This window comes from Mustela nivalis (genome assembly GCF_964662115.1).
Source record: "Mustela nivalis genome assembly, chromosome: 17".
Classification (NCBI taxonomy): Eukaryota; Metazoa; Chordata; class Mammalia; order Carnivora; family Mustelidae; genus Mustela; species Mustela nivalis.
In genome coordinates, this window is record NC_139036.1 from 2,023,779 (window position 1) to 2,038,203 (window position 14,425).

The following is a 14,425-nucleotide window of genomic DNA, read 5'->3' on the forward strand; positions in this document are numbered from 1 at the left end:
AAGGCAAACGAGCAGCGTCTCTCGAGAAACTTTGTCCTTTTACTCAGAAAGGAATGCGCTCACCAAAATTTCCATCCGTGCTCATGGACGGGGACCAGGGCGCGTGGCCCACGTGGCCACAGGGAGCCTGGGAAGGTGAGCTGTCATCAGGAAGCATGGCCACCCTGACCCGCGCAGGGTCCTCTCAGGGAACAAGGGGGTGTGGTGGACACGTGTCGGCTGACGTGACTATCTCCACCGTCCTGGGATGTGATTACCGTTTCCTAATTTGATAGAGGAGGGGATTAAGGGACATGCAAGCCAGGTCATCTTTTCTGAAGACTACATAGTAGCCGGGGGAACCATATCTCTGTAGGCGACCTGAGGGCAGGACCGTGTGTTTCTCCTTTGCTCTGTGTATCTGTGACCTCATCACCAGACATAAGTCACCTGGCACGATGCTGATCGAATGCCTCATTGATGGCCCAGTAAAGTCCCGTGCACGTCTCAGAGGAAAGAGTTCCGGAAGCCTCCCCACCCCGGCAGGCGGTTCCTCTGGGCCCAGGCAGCGTGGCTGTGCCAGGAGGACCAGGTTCGGCCAACCGCCAGCCCAGCCACGTTCAGCCGAGCTCACCAGGACTGAACAAGGTTCTCAAGGAGTGTTTTTAACAAGTTGTAAATAATATCTCACCAAGTCCCATCGCTGCCTAGAACTGATGCGGCTGATGAAACACAATCATGATCCCGTGAATCACTTCTGTCTGTTTACAAGAACGTTTCATTCGCCTCCTTCCAGAAGGACGCACAGAACGCGCTCTAAAAGAAGACGCATCTGGTGCTGACATACGGGAAGCCGGTGTTGCGTTCCGATTCCTCACTGGCTTGTGCGGTGTGTGCAAAAGAAGGGAAACTCGTGATTACTGGGGATTTAAAAAAAATACTCACAGATAATTTGTCTTAAGAAGAAACACGGGCATCTGCAGAACGATGACCTTACCTCCCCGTAGTCTGCTCCTGGGTCAGAAACGTGGCCGGTGCCCTGCGAGGTGATTACTGGCTTCTGGCCTGGCTCTCTCACTCTCAAAGAAAGGGCGTGTGTCTCGGCCTCCTGCAGAACCATCCCGCCCTTGCCCCCCATCGCCCCTGCTAAGGCTGACACAGACCTCCGTATTTTGGCACATGAACTAAGGAATAAGCCTCTGGAATAAAGTTGGAATATTCTGGACGGGGAAGTCTTCCCTGCTGCAGCGACCGTCCGTATGACAGTCGGGCTTAAGGAGGAAGAGGGGGAGCTCAGACGCCCAGGGTTGCATCAACCCGTGAACCGAGCAGCCGTGCCGCATAACAAAGCATCCCGACCTTCAGTGGCTTGAGACAAAGGCTATTTCTTCTCATGGCCAGGGCTCAGCAGGTCGACCGTGCTACGGCTGATCTGGGCTACCCTCGTTCGGGAGCGGGTCAGCAGGGCATGGCTCCAGGCTCCTGGCTAGACTCGGGTCTTTTCCTCGGGTTTCTCCAGAGGCCACATCTGAAGTGTTGCCTCTGCCTGGTGCATAACCTTCTCGGGGATCCCAGGAATGTGAGCTCATCCCACTCCAGGGCACAAGGACATGGCAAGCCTCCGGCAGCATTACATCTACGAATATCTTGTTAGTCCAGACGGGTCACTCGGTCCACTGTGCACCTCCCTCCCAAGGGCAGGGAGCAGGGCCGGGCCTTGGGGCCCTGGGGCCCAGGGAGGGGCCGTGGGGCCAGGGGAAGCCTGAGAAGTAAGTTCTATAATGAGGCAGCGAAGCCTCGGAACCGGGGATTCGATCTGTCCCAGAGGAAGCCATGGGGTGGTAGAGTGGTGGGGTAGGGTGGGGTGGGGTGGGGCGGGGGGAGCAGAGTAATGCAGGAGAAACAGAGGGAGGACATGGAGTGGGCAGCAGGTAGAACATGCGTGGGAAGGGAAAGGGCGAATCTGTCCTAGGCCCCCGGCGTCCAGTTTCAGCCCCAGAAAGGTGAGAGCCACAGGTATAGGTGGGGCATTCCTGAGGGACGCAGCCCACATGCTGCCAAGATGCTCTGGGCTGGAAAGGTCACAGCCGCACCTGCCTTCCCCTGCAGAGAAGCCGTGACCCCTAGTTTCCCCGAAGTCAGTTGGTCTGTTAGCAAATACCCGCCGTGGTGGAGGTCTGGATGGCAGGCGGGCGAGCAGACCTGCGCCAGTATGGGGCTCCTTCCCACCATCCTCGGCTGCCACCCGACCTCTGCTCCCCGGGCCCCGCTTTTCTGACAGTCTCTTGCCCGGTCCCCAGATCGACTTCCCTGTTAGCGAGAGACACAGGCTGCCACTCCTTCATGAGACCTCCCCTTTCCCTGGGATTCTGCTTTCTGGCTCTCATTAGCATTTCCCTCCGGTCCCCCTGAACATTTCTCCTCAGTGTCTTTTCCCGGCACACTGAACGTTCAAGGAGGGGAGTGTTGGCGGCAGAGATGCAGAGAAGCACTTAACAGGAAATGGTCCAAAATCTTTTGCCCTGGAAGCGCTGGGAGCCTCCTGCTCGCAGCCTGTCCTGTGATGTGGGGTTGGGTGGATGACGAGCTCGTCTGACACCTGTGTGACCTGCTGTCCGTGTGGGCAGTGACCCCAGTGACCCACCCTGCCTCCTGTCATAAGTGGCATTGGCAGAGTCCTTTGCACCATGCTTCTGGGCTCCTGGGGGTTAGGCCCGCAGCCAAGGTAGTTGGACCAGCCAGGGCCTGGCCGGGGGCGGGCTGCTCTCCTGACCACCCTGCACAAGGGGAAGGGGCTCAGGCTTCACCTACAAATTTCATCGCCTGCTTCTCCCACATCAGGGACCTTCAACCTGCCTTTCCGCTCCCTCCCGCACTCCCCCCTGCACTCTGCTAAAACTGCCCCATGCTAGTCTGAACTCCTGCCCACCCTCTTCCTGCCTCTTCATCACGCTTGAATGTCACCTCCTCCATGAAGCTCTCCCTGATTCTCTGGCAGGAGTCATGCACGCCGCCTCTCTTCTGGGACACTCATTGTGGTGCAACTTACCTCCTTCCCCACCTGACTGCTGCTTCCTGGCCGTGGGGAATTTGCCTCAGGCTTTGCTTTCCCCCCCAGTACCCAGCTAATGATTCCAGTGGAGTAGTTCCTCAATAAGTAGGTGAGACCCATCAAATTGGGGTGGGAGTGGCAATCGGAGAAGTGACTTGATATGTCCTTAAGAGCTCTGGTCCCCAGCTTGAGGCTTCGGAAGAGAGGAGAGTGAAATCAGTTTTTATTGAATCGGCCTGCTCTTTGCAGAGTGATTTTGTGGTCTCTTTCATTGGGCCAATTACAGTTATGAAGATGAATTACGACAGGCGGCCCCCGCGTGCCTGCATTACCGTGTGCTAGCTGCGTAATTAGTGGCCGGCGTCTAGGAGGGGAGTTTGTTGGATGTTTCCATCAGAAAAAAAAAGAGAAAGAAACACACATTATGATCCATAAAAAACAATGAACAATGATAATTTCATTTTTATTGGTCATTTTAAAACATTCGCTGATAATTTCCCCCATGCTTAATAGGCACATGCTTGCGTCCTTCAAGTAAATCCATAAACTTGTCGCAGAAACGCAGTCTTACATGATTGTTCAGCGTCCTGCTGTCGTGAAGCCCAAATGAGCAACTTCCCAAGGCACCAGATGTGGGGTTCCTGGAGGGCGTTGACCCGGCCTTACGGGCTACCGGGGGCAGAAGGACTCTCGTGAGAGTGAGCACTGACTGTCCAGCTGTCCTCCAGCCAAGGGGGTTTAAACGTGAGAGCGTTTATCCTGTTTTGCATTTGATTTAAAACAGGATGAGCCCTTCTAACAGGTATAGGTACTTTCTGCAGATAATTAGGAGGAGGTTTGAGGTCCTTGAGGTGGGGGACGGAAAGCAGCACAGATAGGAGCGAAGCCTGGGCTCTGGAGGGAGGGGCCTCCGCAGGCTTCAGGATGCCCACAAGACCCCCCTCCTGTCTGTGCTGTGGAGTTGGACAGAACTCTGAGTAGTGCGTGCGTGTCTGTGATCATGTGTGTGTGAGCGTGTGAGCATGAACATGCACATACCCGTGCGATCGTGTCTGTGTGTTAGTGCATGGGGACATGCGTGTGCATGTGCACGTGTGTCTCCAAGTGAGCAGGTGGGTAGTGTGTGTACATATGTGATCATGTGTGTCTGCCTGTGAGTTTGATTGTGTATGCATGTGAATGAGTGTGTACATGTGTGCGAATGTGTGTACATGTGCACAGATGAGTGTGAGCACGCATCTGCGTGTGATCATGTGTGTGGATGTGAGTTTGGACATGTGTGTGCATGCGTGTGAACACACGTGTGCATGCGAGCGGGTGGGTGTGAGCATGTACGTGTGTGTGGGTGTGAGCATGCATGTACACACGTGATCGTTTCTGTGTTACTATGTGGGGAACATGCATGTACGCGTGCGCGTGTGTCTCCGTGTGGGTGTGCACATGTGGGTCATGTGTGTACATGTGATCGTGTATGTCTGTTGTGCGTGATTGTGTGTGTGTGAATGAGTGCCTGTGTGGGTGTGTATGTGTGTGTGCATGTGAGCACACATGACTGTGTGTTCCCATGTCTCCAGAATCCCCCGTGGGGAGGGAGTGGGGACGAGAGGTCAGGATGCACTGCAGGGCTGGGACTCTGCAGCATCAGGTGAGGCAGGGCAGCAGCTGGCAGGCAGGGGGGCCAGGCTCCGCCTGTGTGTGCTCCTGGCCGTGCCCCACGGGCATGTGGCCTCTCCCTGAGCTGAGCGTGTCTGCCACAGCCCACCAATGCCCTGGGCTTCTCTGGGACCGACACGCAGGTCACTCCTCCCGCACTTCCGCTGTGCCCGCTGCTCTGCCCGCCCCCACGGTTCCCACAAGCAGAGTCGCAGCTGTGGCCCGGCGTCTGCTGGGTCGTGGCGGCTCTCCATCTGCTCTCACTCTTGCTTCCTGCAGCCTGCTTGGCTCTCTTTGGCTCTGCAGACGTTTCCTGCCTGCATTCTCTCTGCCACCATGTAGCCGTGTTTGAACCTGCTTTTCTCGGAGGCTCCCAACACCAGAGTTCCCACCCCACGGGCCTGAGTCCTCCTCCAAGTCTGTGTCCCCCGAGACCATCGCAGGCCTGGACCCAGAAGGATAGGTCATCCTTGTCTGTATCCCTGGGAGTGTGTGGGGCGGCACACACTGGTGTGGCTTCCATTGTAAGCGGGGTTTTCCCAAGTGGCAGGAAATGCCGGGTCTCGCCACGTGGGCACTAGGTAATCCTTGTGTTAGTCAACAAGCAGGTAATTATTCTGTGTTTGTGTGATTTCCCCTCTCATGACTCATTTGCTCCTCCATGTGCTCGAATAGTCATTCAACAAACATTGAGTGAGCACCTAATGAAGCCAGTGGGTCTGAGCCGTTCGTGCAGGAGCCGGGTTCAAATCGCAGCCCATCACACCACCCGACTGCTCAGAAGCCCGTTTGCTTATCTGTTCAGGGGGCCTCCTGAAGCTGATCAGAGGAACACCGTACAATTCCGTGTTAAAGGCCCCATAGTTCTCCGCTGCTGTCGCTGCCGTGGGTGTCCTCACCATTAAACCCCGCCAAGGCTCACAGTCCAGCAAAGGCCGGGACGAGGGTTACCTGTAGTCTGTTCTGTCCCAGAGGATCAGGAGAGGCTGAGGGAGGAGGCACGTTCCTCCATGCTGGGCCTTGAAGGATAGTTAAAAGGCTACTAGTCAGTGGGGATGGGCAGGGGGGAGGCATCCCAGGAAGATGGAGGAGCACGAATGGCCAGGTGGATTGATGATGGAGGCCGTGAAGAGGAAGGTTGTGTGGTCAGATTACAGAGAGCCTTAGAGAGCCTCGAATGCCAAGCCAAGTGGGGCATCTGGGTTGTATTCTGCTGGCCGTGGGGAGGGATTCCTGCGTCTTAAACAAGGGAGCGGTGGGATCCGATTGGTGCCAAGGGGACAAGTTGCCATTATAAAAATAAATACGTTCCCCGGGACTAAGGAAGTTGGCAGGAATGCGTGGCCAGATTTTCAATGCTCCGCCTGTGCGCTCGCTTCCTGCCGCAGGAAAGGGGGCCAGGAAGGGGGGTGTCACGGGAGCTTCGAGGCCTCTTGTCCAGAGTAGGCAGCCAACTGGGCTTGCCAGGGACCGCGAGGAAGGGGATGTGATGCAGGTGGCCTCTGGCCCCGTGCCGGCTTCCTCCTGTCCTCGTCGCCTCAGCAGCTCCTGGAGACCCAGAGGAACCACAGGCGGGAAACGGGGGAAGGCGGGAGTGATGGGGTCCTCGTGAACATGCTCTGTGGCACTGAGACAGATCACTTCAGTCTCCCAAGACACGATGTCCCTGTCTCTGTGGGAGCTCCGTGGCACCGGCCGTGGCTGTGAGGACTCAGGGGGACAGTATGAATGTCTGGGACGCACTGTGGGGTGCACAGCAGGTGCCCAAACAGCAGGTGTGAGGGGGGCGGGGGGCTTCGGAGCCAAAGAGGCTCACACACCGGCTCCGGCCTCCCACCACCCCTGCTCCACCACCCTTCTCACCCAAGGGCCCTGCCGCAGGTGCACTGGACAGGACGTGGGACTCGTGGCTCCCACCCGGGAGGGACTCACAGGGTTTCACCACCCTTCTCCCAAGCAGGCAACGCTCGCATCCTATGTCTTTTCTTCCAGGACCTTCGAAGTTTTCGCTGTAAGTGGTAAAACACATCAGTGAATTTCCCCATGAATATTTATTGAAATGGCACTTTTAATACAAAGCCATTTTAGTGAAACTCCCAGGAAATGCATTCCATGCAGCCATTGATCTTAAAATATTTACTACGAATATGCTCGTCTTGGAACTATTACACGCTGCCTCTTGTTATTTGTTCTGGATGAAATCGCAGGGATCTGGCACACGTGGTTTTACAAGCTGAGCAGGGTTGGCGAGATGATCTGGACGGCGTTCGGCTTCCTTTCTCCCTGGCCCCCAATGTGTGGGTTTCTGCTGCTCCTCCACGACTCTCGGGCGGGGGTGGGGGAGGCGCTGAGGGCTAGCCTGTGGCAGTCGAGCTCTGAGAACAGATGCCTCGAGAATCAGGGGCACAAGGGCTCATCTTGCTGGATGCCCCAACTTACCCATGAAGGTGCCCCTTCATGTGGGGCCACTTCCCAACCCACCCATTGCATCGGCAAAACCTGGAGAAGGTGGAGAAGCTGCGAGGTCCAGGAAGACACAGGGATGCCGGAATTTCATACGTTCTGGGGCGGGTGTGGATGCTAAGGCTTTTTGGAGAGGAGGCCACCAACATCCTTCATGACTAGGATGCCACCTATCCCCTGAGCCAGCTTTGATGCTTGGGTCCCGCAGACCTCAAAGTACTTGTACGTAAGTGTTCGTACCGAGCAGCCCTTGTTGCACGAGGCCAGCAGGGGCCCCAGCCACAAACAGCATCTCTGGACAGCGGGGAATCGTGGACAAGGTGCTTCCCACTTCCGTGGCCCCATGGCCTCGGAGGACCGCTGACCGCTCATGGGGTGTCAGCGCAAACCTCCAAGCACAGACCTTCATGTGCATGTACGAGTACTATAAGCGTGGGATAGACAGACTGAAGAAGGAGGATTCAAACAGACGAGGTAAAAGGTTCAGTGTTTCCCTGGTGCCAGTGGGGTGCACGTGCTGCACGTTGGAGGCCCTTGCTGGAGAATGTTATGCACCGTCCCACAGCCTACAGCATGTCATCGAGTAGGGACCTGAAAGACGGAAAATTGGGTGCCTCGTAGGATCTTGTTGCAAAAACATACAGTGGCTGTCAGAAATCTCGTATGTCAGTCTGCAGACGGTGGGTAGAGACTTATGGCTACAGAGGGGCAGATAGAGACGCACGCATGTGTCTTTCCTAGCATGGCATGGATGGGGGATCCTCGGCCGTGAGCCCTGGGGCCACGGTGAGGGCTGGATGGGGAAGGGGCTCAGCGTTAGGTACGGAGCAGCAGAACAGGGGACAAAGGTCGGGCGATGCCGTTAGGCCGTCTTCCCGACCATCCATCAACAGGGCTTTGGACAAAAACCCACTGTTTTGTCCCCGGTTTTGCAAACAGGATATGGGTGGACCAAGAATGTGTGTCTTCCATTCGGACAACTCCCTGGAAAGCTCAGCACTGCGGTTCGTCCCCCTTGTCCTGCCTGCCGTGCGGATGCCACAGCTCACTTTTGTCCCCCAGCGTCTCAGCCCATGGGGGAGGGGGTTCACAGGTGTCATCAGCTCCGATCCCCGCCCCCCCACCAGCTCACAAACAGGAAGCATGAGGCAGTAGTTGCTTTCCCGGAAAACTTGAAAATCAGATGGTTTAGGATTTTCGTGCATCCCTACTTCCTTCCCCTGATAGTTGCTGTACCTCCGGCCTGCGAGTCCTGTGCCGGGAATGGAGGGTAGGAACGTCCGTACAAAATATAGCATTTGAGTGAATTGAAAACGGTGATTATCCAACTTAAAACATAAGGAATGGAAGGAACCCACAAAATCTGATTTAAGCATTTTTTTTCTGTTTTTCCATGGAGCTGTCTGTTTTGGGGAAGACTTGACAGAGACTGGGCTCTCGGTGAAGGTCTGGCTGTTACGATGACCCCGGTGAGGTCAGTGTTTGGAGCAGGTGCAAAGGTGATGCTTTTTCCCCAGATTGTGTGGACGGCATCCATAGAACTGTCAGGGGGCCAAGACGGGTGAGGTCTTCGATCTTCTTTCAAATTTTTCGAGTTTGGGTTTTTTTTCTAATAAAGAACTTGAGCTTCAGAGAGGAGAAGATGCTACCCAAGGTCACACAGCATCTCCTGGCGATGCTCGTAGGTCATCCGATCCAACCTCCGTGGTCAAGCGTCTGGTTCTCACGGCAGCTGGTTAGGGAAGCACTCGCTCAGCTTCTCCTTCCCTGAATCGAACGCAGACGGTGACGTGGTCAGGAAGGCGGGGAAGGGGCAGCAACGACAAACGCTGAGAAGCGGCAAACTGACGAGAAGGTCAGAGGTGGGGAGCGCTCAGCACACAGCCGGGCTCGTGCCGCAGAAAGGCAGGCATGTCCCACCGGGAGTCAGTGGAATTGGGGAGCAGGAGGTGGCCCAGGCGTGGTTCACAGGGTCGTTGACTGAGGTCCCAAACCTGGGCCCACCAGGAAGGTTGTCCGGGCACCATTCTCCTCTCCTGGAATGAACACAAATCCTCTGACACTCCAATGAGGACCAGAAGCACCAAAGAGACCACAAACCCAACAACAAGAGAAACTCCCAGCCAAGGAAATAGCGTTAACAGCACCGAGTGCATTTAATGTCCGTCGGCAGACGTGAAAGGCCACCATCCACGAAACCGGGCAGACTGTGATAAAAATTAATTAGAAGTTCCAGGAATTAAAAAAAAAAAAACATGTAATTATGGAAATGGGCAGATGGGTTAACGGGAACTGTATGCGGGGGAGAGCAAATGATTTTTTTTGAGGACAAAGTGCAGGACCCGCATGGTGGGATCGAAAGGGCATGTGTGGGAAACTGCCCGCTGTGTCTCCCAGATGCAGCCGGGCTCTGGAGTCCAGACACCAGCCAGTGAGGAATTCAAGAAGGACGTTGGGGGGAGGGGCAACATTCAACCCCAAAATCATCAATGGCGTTTTAAAACTAAAGTCCAGATACTGAAAGGCCCACCGTGCGCTGTGCACGATTAACTAAAAAGGAGTGCAGAGTGGCTAGTGTGGACTGGGGACACGGCTCTGACTCATGGGGACACGGGTGTAATCGGCCCCACGATGATATCCTCAAACACCCCCCATAGTCAGTGCAGACCAGCAGGGGACGGGAGCAGAAAGTACGGATTTCCAGATTTTTCCCACTTTGGTGTTGTGGCCATCAGACCCCATCTTGGTCCACAGGGATCCCCACCTCCTAGGGTTTGTGCTTTCATGGGACCCCTGCCCCTGAGTGGGGGGTCTGTCCCTTGGGATGCGGCAACGGTGACCGGACGGTCTTCCTGGGATCAGGTAGGAGACGTGGGACCCTCCAGCCAGCAGCCGCTCTGCAGCGACCTTTCTGGGAGAAGCCCACGTGTCAGGGCCGACTGTGGGTCGCAGGGACCGAGGGCCTCTGTCCTACAACCACAGAAACTCAGTTCTGCCAACAGTGTGGGGGAGCCTAGACGCGGACACGCCCATCAGGCCTATGGTGGGAACACAGACCGCTAACACCACCTTGATGGCGGGCAGCCCAGGGAGGTCTACCCAGACGTCTGACCCACGGGAGCCGGGGGAGGGTGCCTGGGGGTCGGCTCGAGCTGCTGGGTTCGTGGTAATTTGTCACGTGGCAAAGGCAAGCCGCCCAGCTGACGATGGTGGGGTGTGATCTCAACCGTGGCCAGTAGCACTGTCGGCCAGGTGCAGGGGGCCCTGCCAGGTGGGCGGGGGTCACTGGGTCAACTGGGTGCGGGACTCAGACAGTGGGGACAAGATCAGTGAGTGACCTGACGCCAATGTCCAGGTGACCACTGTCTGGACAGGAGGGCTGGCGTGCGACGGGAGGGGCACCCGCTTGTCCTGTGGGTGAGCGTCCCAAGCTTATCAGTCAGCTCCCTGGGGAGACAGGAGCCTCTCCCACCTGGGACACCTGGGAGAGAGCACGGACACACCAGCACGGCGAGGTCCTTCTCCCTGCTCCTCGAGGGCAGGTCTTCAAGTCCTGGCCCTTGGCACTGACCTCGGGCGCCCACCAAAGTGTGTTCCAGCAGAGAACTGGCCGTGAGATTAACGGGGTCACTTCCAGACAAGCTGGCTGGATGCCCCGTCGGCAGTGACACCCAAGAGCTATAGGGTCGAAGCAGAAGGGCGGCGGTTTTGTGGAAGGAGCCACACTCCTGCCCGCGCTCTTGAGCACTCGTCCCTCCAGCATGACCTCCAGGGTGTCCGGGTCCCTCATCTGTGAAGCAGAGGACCGGCGCGTGGACCTGCTCAGCCCAGGAGCTAGATCTCTCCTCCCACAGAGGCGCCTGCGGGCCGAGGGCTCTGTTGTAGTTAAAAGGCTCCGTCCACGACCCCCCAGCTCGAACTGGGCCGAAGCCCAGCCCCCGCCTGCAGCCACCACGGAGACAGAATGACAGAACATGGGGCCAAGCCCGCGGCCGATGAGGAAGAGAAACCCAACTGCAGCCGAGGTGAACGAGAAGAGGGTTTATTGGCTCGTGTAACAAACCCGCCCAGAGCAGGGCGGTTGCAGTCAGTCTTGAGTGTACATAAAGATGCGAGTTCCTGGCTCCTGTGCCCCCTGACGGTCCCGCGGTATAACCGGTGACACCTGAGGGTGGGCCCCTCCGCAGGCCCAGGGCTGCTGCCTCCCCTCCCACCAGCAGCGCACGTGCTTCCCAATGTCCTGAGATGCCCCCCATGGCCACACCACCATAGCTCATGCGACCGTCCCCAAAACCACTGTAGCCAGAGAGATGGAAGGAGCCGCTGGCTTTGCCCAGCTGGGGCCCCACCCAGGAGATGACAGTGACCTTAAATAGCCCCACCCCAGAAACCAGGGCTGCTAGAGAGGGATACGGGGGCGGGAACAGTGGGCACGGCCCTGCCCGGCTCAAGCTCTGGCTTCCACTCCATTTCGACCACATTCAGGCCAACTGGTCCTGGTGGGAGCAGCGAGCAGGGGGTGCCCAGACCCATCAGTTTCCCACTAGACCCCCACAAACCACACTGCACAACCCCAGAGAGCTTCCGGCCACAGGAGACACACCTCTGCCCCGAGCATTCCTGCAGCCGTGAAGACCCCCGCAGCACTCCCATCTCCCCACTGAGGGCCCCCCAGAAACCAAGAAGCTCCTGCCATGTTTTAAGGGGAAAATGAATTCTGGTGTGCAAACATTATCACACATTCATGCACTCGGGATCTAATTTTAGCTGCAAGAGACTTGTTACAAGATGCTCACATAATTAAGCAGCTTTCTTCCCGGGGTCTGTCTATTCTTCTGTTTCATTTACACATCACTGGGATTATCAGAAATGTGTTTTCGTTTTTTAAAATTATGTATTTTGGTGTTTCCAAATTGATCCACAACGGGAGATGAAAACCATGGAAATTACATGTCTTAACGCAGGTCTGTGTGACTTCATGGCCTCGCCATTAAACCTGGAATCTGCAGCAGTGGGGATTTGTCACAACTCTCCCCCAGATTCACACTGGCTTTTGCACCCTGGCTGCTTGATGGAGAAGCTGAGAGCTCCAGGAGGCCTCACTTGCACAGACAGACAGCCAGAGCTCTTCCCGTGCCTCCAGGCTCTCCCACAGGAAGAACCAGCCACAGGGCTTTTGCATGTCTTTGCTCATCAGATACCCAGGAGCACCAGCCCCCTGTAGGGTGCCCGACCATGTGGACCGACTCAGCGTGACCTGGGTGTACACTGACCCCATCTTTCTACTCATCTGCAGGTCTGGCTGAGGTGCCTTGTAAACCACAAGGCCATCAGAGCAACCGGCTCTCCCCTGGGAAGGAAGGGAGGTTCTCTGCACACCTGCAGCAGGAAGTGGACCAGGTACCAGGGGTCTGGCTGATGCTGTCCTGATTCTGGGTTGGGCAGGAGGATGGAAGGCCCAAGGGTCAGTGGGCCTGGCCCTCCAGCCATACCTCTGCCCTTCCCAGCCTCCCCAGCGTCTGGGTCTTCTCCCCAAAGTCCGCGAAGAGTGAGGGCCAGGGCTAGGAGCCAGGCTTAGGAGGAAGCCAGCATCCGGCTCTCCATTCTGTGGAGACTCTAGGCTTGCTTGGGGGGGGGTGGTGGTGTGCAGGGACCCTTGGGCCATCTTCCACGGCAGGTGGGGCCCCGTGGCAAGCCTCACCTCTTCCTACGACTCCAGAGAAACAGTTTTGTCAGGGGCCTTCCCAGAGTGAACTGCGGAGATAGGGCCGTGCCAATAAGCGTTGCCAGCATTAAGCTGAGAGCGGCTGTGGGACGGCCCAGGACAGGCTCAGCACCACAGTGGGTTCCTCACGGACGGGCGTGGAGGCCTCCCTCTGAGGAAGGGCAGCCCACCGGGCCCTCCACCCCACCTGCTCTCATATGGTGGCTCTCGGCATCCCGGGAACGGGGGGAGTGCAGGGTCGGGACATTCCAATGCTGGTTTCCCCAAATCTCTCACCCTGTTTTCTTCCCCTGCAGCAGCTTGGCTCAGGCTGCAGGAGGGCAGAGCAAGGGGCCCTGCCACCAACACCCCAAGCCTGGAAAAGCTGTCGAGGGGCCCATCCACCATCACCACCTGGCAGGGGTACAACCCCCCACACACTGGAGACCTGGTAGCGCGGCCTCATTCTAAACCCATGGTACCCCTGAAGGGAGCTCTGTCCCTCCAGGCTGAGCAGCAGGTGGCTGAGGACGGTCCCGCTCTGTGTCCCCACCTCTGTCCTCACCCACCCACTCCGCCCCCAGCTGCAGAAACTCAGACACACACGCCCCACAGCCCATCCCTCTGTTCTCCAAGCCCCCGAGCCTTTGCACACACTGTTTTCTCTGCCTCAAGGTCCTTCCCTCGGGTCTGCTGGGGTAATTCCTACAGATGCATCCAGACCAGCCTGCACGGTGACCCTGAGCCTGCATAGCATGCACAGTCCTCTGCTACTGGGTTTCTTCCCCTCCGTGACCACCCTCTTCTGTCCCGAGGCTGTGAGCTGGGGTGGGCAACTTTCCTACCTCTCCCCCCAGCCCCCGGCCAGCTAGCACACAGCAGCCCGCTGTGCTCCTGAGGACCCTCCCTCCAGGGTGAATGAGTGGGAAAGATGGCAGGCTCCCACAAAGACAGAGGGTGTGGCGAGGAGGCCCAGGGACCCAGCGGCGGGGGATGGGGTTGTGTGTGAACTCAGAGGGTTTGGCCATGGCCCCTCCCCCGACAGTTGTGTGGATGGGGGACATGGCCAAGTGGGTGGGGCCACAGGTCCAAGTGACACCAAGACCCATCCCTCCTGGATCTCCCCATGTGCACCCCAAGCTCCCCCCGGAGGCCAGCCCTTCCCTGACCCATGCCCTCTTGCCCCACACCCTGCCTCCAGGACATGGGAGGAAAAAGTCAGGCAAGGGGGTTCCTCCAGGCGTGCTAATGTTGGACGGGGCAGTGGGGGTGCAAAGAGCTGTGGCAGTCCTGAGGTCAGTGTGCAGCGTGGGGATGGGGGGGGAGGCTCCACCCTGAGCTGCCAGCCAGTCTGCGGAGAAGGGAGATGCAGGACTGTGGTCCCGGGGGCCTGGTGGCCATACCCCAGGGGCTCACAGGGGTCAGATGTGCCATGGAGGGTCACAGGGTCCAGCAGCCTCTGTGAGCTCATGCCCACACTGTAGTACTCGCTGCCCACAGCGCTGACCCCCCCCAAGGACCCTGGCCAGCAAGCCCGCAGCGGGAAGCAGGAGAGCCGCACCCGGGGCCCAGCA